The sequence below is a fragment of the Capsicum annuum genome, chromosome 12 (assembly GCF_002878395.1).
Source record: "Capsicum annuum cultivar UCD-10X-F1 chromosome 12, UCD10Xv1.1, whole genome shotgun sequence".
In the NCBI taxonomy this organism is placed as follows: domain Eukaryota; kingdom Viridiplantae; phylum Streptophyta; class Magnoliopsida; order Solanales; family Solanaceae; genus Capsicum; species Capsicum annuum.
The window spans coordinates 20416249-20421289 of NC_061122.1; positions in this window are offsets into that span (position 1 = coordinate 20416249).

Sequence of the window (5041 nt, forward strand, 5' to 3'; positions counted from 1 at the left end):
TTTTTTCCTTTTTATTTTTTCTCCTTTTTTTTATTTGTATTTTTTCCTTGTTTTCTATTAATCTCCTTCTTCTTTTTTGTATTTTTTTCTCCTTCTTTTTTCTCTCATTTTTTCTCCTTCTTTTTTTTTTCTTTTCAATTTTTCTCCTTTTTATTTGTGCGAACTAGCAAACACAAATATAAGTGCGAACTATAAAATACAAATACAAATGTGAACTATAACATACAAATACAATTGCGAACTATAGAATACAAATACAAATGCTAACTATAACATATAAATACAAGTGTGAACTAAAAATACAAATACAAATGCGATCTATAACATATAAATATACGTGTGAACTATCATTTGTATTTTTAATTATTGAAAAGGAACGATTGATTTTCTTTCCACGAATACTTATTTGCATTTATTGATACGAGTTGTATTTATTGATACAAATAAATACAACTCAAATTTTTAAACAAATACAATATATACAAATACATATTGTATTTGTATTTGTAAAATCATTTGTTTCATTTGTTTGTCATTGTATTTGTATCAAGTGATATTTATTTATTTATTTATAAATATGAATGATAATTTTGATATACAAATACAAAATGGTACATTTTTATCAAATGATACATTACATATTTATATATTTTAGAATCAAGAAAATACAATTAATGCACTTACTTGTTTGTATACAAATACAAATGATACATTGTACATAGTCATGACTAAATACAATATGCAATCAACTTACAAATACAAATACAAAATAATTTCTTAAAAATAAAAAGGTAATGAAGAAAATAGAATACAAATATAAGTATAATCCAAATATACAAACATAATAAAACCATAATATAAATATAATCCAATATAATATACAATCAATTATAAAATATAAATACAAAATAGTTCTTTAAAATACAAGTGTGAATTATATAAAATATAAATGATGGCGCAAACTAACAAATACAAATATAAATACAAATATAAGTGTGAACTATTAAATACAAATACAATTGCGAACTATAAAATATAAATATAAGTGCGAACTTTAATATACAAATACAAATACAGTTGTATCAATAAATACAAAAATATAAATGGCAGTGTGACTACAAATACGATAAATAATTGTGGTATTTACGTAATCATCCATGACTTGTGCTTGACTAGTCATATTTTTTGAAAATAATAAAAATATAAAATAGAATAACAAATAATAAAGAAAATAAGTACAAAAAAGAAAAAAAATCAAAGAAGAAAAGAAATGAAGAAAGAGAAATAGAAGTTACAGATTAAAGAGAGAAAAGAAGGAAAAAAACAAAAAGAAAGAAACAAAAAAATAAAAGTAGGAAAAAATAGAAAAAAGAAGAAGGAAAAACAGGGAAAACACAAAAGATAAAAAATATAAAAAAAGATAATGGTAGTGTTAGGCAAGAAAATATTTAGTTCAACGAAATAAACGTGATTGAGATTTTTTTTCTTTTTAAAAATATTGAATTCCATTTTTTGGGAGACTAAATAGGGACTGTATTCATATTTTATATGAATACAAACTATTTGTAAAACCGAATACAACAGGCATAAATCGAATACAGTGGCTATAAATGATAATTATGTAAAATGTGGCTATGAAAAGTGGGTTTTATAGCAAAATGCTGCTATTTTTAAAAGATCCCCTTCTCTAAACTATTTTGCCAAAGGGACACTAAATTTTTTTTTGAATTATTCTTTAGGGTTAGGGTGTAAAAAGTGTGTAAAAGTTGCAAAAAGTAAGCCCACATGTGGGCCAAGGGACCACTGTATCATTTTTCTAACTTTACAATTTTAACATAATACACTAACACCCATCCACTTATTCCAATATAAAAAAAAAACTTCTCTCTCCTCTTAAGTTGTCTCCCAACTCCCGCTTTCAAGAACTCTTCTCCCCAAATATCATTTTCATTTTTCCTTCTTCTACAACTGCTAAGAGCTCGTTGTTGCTTTATCAGGTTAGTTAAAATCATGTTTCGATCATCTGTAGATCTATTTAAACAAGTTTCTTTGCTAATCGATTTGTAGTGATGTAGGAATTTTTTTTTTCGAATTTGGTTGATTAAGGAGTTTTGGTTTAGTTCCGTGTTTTTTTAGCAAAAAAGTGTTGAATGGTGGGATAATCATTATTTGAAGTGTTATGTTGTCAGTTTGATTCGAATAGTCACTTATTTCTGTCCGTAGACCCGTGGTCTATTTAATTGACCCGTGGTCTATGAAGTCAGAATGACTTAGATTGAAATAAATTTTTAGATGTATAAAATTTTTTTAAAAAATGGTTGCTTAAATAGTGGAAATTGAAAGATTAATAGCTAATTAGTTCGATTAGGTGCACTAGTTTGATTTTTAGCAATTGTCATGTTTTGATATTGCATGTTGAATTTTGGTTCAGTTATTGATGTGTGGAGTAAACTGTTTGATGGTGGAATGGTGGGATAATCGTTATTTGAAGAGTTATTTTGGCAGTTTGATTCCAACAGTCACCTGTTTCTGTCCGTAGACCTGTAGTCTATGAAATCGACCCGTGGTCTATGAAATCAAAATGCCCTTGATTGAAATTAATTTTTTAGACGTATCAAATTCTTTTAAAATATGTTGGCTGGAAGAGTGAAAATTGAAAGATTAATAGCTAATTAGTTTGATTAGGTATACTAGTTTGATTTTGATACTGCATGTTGAATTTTGGTGGGATATTTTTTTTTTTGGAGGGGGATTCATTTGAGCATTGACTTATTTCTATTGATAGACTTGTGGTCTATAAACTGAAAATGAGAGATTTGTTCTGCAGGTATAGATTGTGTTGAAAATAGGTAAAAAAACCGTCAATCCTAAAAGCAAATCCGGTACCGGTTCTTATTCTGTTGGTAGCAGTAGAAATAAAAAAATCAAGGCAGTTGAAAATGTCTTAAAAAGAAATAAAATTGATGAGGAAGTGTCTGAATCAAATGCAGAGTTAAAGGAGATAAGCGACTACGCCAAGTCTAGTGAAGATGTCCTTCTCGAGTGCAATGTTAGTGATGACAGTGAAGAGAGCGTGGGAAGTGGGAGAAACAGTAATGATGGGGATAATGATCCCTTGTCCATGCCATGTTTGTCAAGATTTATTTTCGTGGAGCGGTATGACCTTCAAACGATAATAGATGAGGTTGGATCTTTTCCTGCGAAGATATCGGTCAGATTAAGAATGGATGCTAATCAATAATTTAAGCAAGTTCTTGTTGACCAGGAGTGAAGAAAAGATTCAAGTGGTTCTGTTTTGGACACCTGAGAAACCTTTTGAAACATCTCAAGTTCAATGGGCAGTTGGTCCATTAGTTATCATTGCGACGCTTCAAGAGCGATAAGCTACGTCATGAGATGTGGTTTTGCATTAACAACAAGACTGTTTGTTTTGGCTTGAAAGAATTTTGTTTGATCACGGGCTGAACTGCTCATCATATCCTAGTGAATAAAAAATGAAGAAGGTGTTAGACAAGGGGGAGCATTTTTGTTTTAAGGGGACCAAAAACAAAAACATTACGATGGCCAACTTGTTGCACTTGATCTGAGGAAATAAGCTGAACGAGGACCAGAATTTGAAGTGTTGTTTACTGTGGTTCTTGCACACCATGCTGCTTGCAAAAGATTTGGCGAAGGTCGTCGACACGAAACTGATTCGAATGGTCGATTCTTTGAGTTTCTTCGAGTATTATCCATGGGAGAAAAAGACATTTCAATTGACCCTGGACTATCTAAAGAAGAAAAGTGACATGGAGAAAAGAGGGAAGTATTTGATGGGAAGCAGAAGGCATCCTATGCTTTATTCGGATTTCCCTTGGCATTCATGGTATCAACCATAAACCATTTAGTGAGTTTATCATATATTCTTGTTTTATTTATACACTGTCATAGTCTCTGAGTTTTTTTGTCACTATTGTATTGCTTATAGGTTTGGATCTATAAGGTCTTTCCTCATCTTGGAAAATTTGCTGAAAAATCAATGGACCCCTTCCCCATTCCCCGCATCCTCAGATGGCACACTACAAAAAATGATTATATAATCGAAGGCAACCTAGTCAAGTACAAAGGAAAAGTTACCGAGGTATGAACTTATTTTTTATTATGAAATAATACTACTGTCATAACGAATTCTATGTAATTGTTTATTGATATTTTATAGAATGTGCACCTGTACATCATTCCTACTATTCGTGAGATGAAGATGGATTACATGATTACGTTTAAGCCATATACGAATGACGTGAAGAATAAAATCTTTGATGGCTTAAAAAAAGAGTTAGAAGGGATGACTGTCCTTATTTCAAATGAGGACAGTGAAGATGACGGGGATTTGGGTGGTAACCTGGTTGGAGTATGTATTGGCGATGATGATACTCCGAGCACATCAAAAGATACAGAAGGCACCTCATTCCTTGGGGATCTTCATAAGCATGTTGTTGCGCTCGAGGAAGCGGTGTTGGATATTGCTACCTATATCAGAGAGAAAAGACTGAATAAAAAGAAAAAGGATGAGCGACAACACAAGCAAGGTAACTTCATTCAATAGTTAATATTGTTAATGAATTTTCAGCTTTAAATATTAGTAACACTTTGTAATATGGTTATACAATGCATGTGGACCTTCGTGAATTGGAGAGGAATGAAGAAGTAGAAAAAAATAGCAAAATAGAGGAGTTGGATACTGTTGTGGCGAAAGAGGCAAAATAAGAAGAAAAGAAGGATGAAGAAGAAGAAATGGAAGAAAATAAGAGCCAAGAAGAAAGTGTAAAAGAAGTAGCTGCAGTAGAAGAAGAAAATGTTGAAAAAGAAACAACAATAGTTGAAGAAGAAGACAAGGAAAACGAAGGAGCTATAGTTGAAGAAGGCAAAGAAAAAGAGGAAGCTAAAAAAATAGGAGCAGCTGATGAAGAAGAAGAAGCTGATAAAGCTACAACAGGTGAAGAAAAAGAAAAAACTGAGGAAAAAAAGAAAGGTGAAAAAGAAGCAGCTGTTGAAGGTGAAG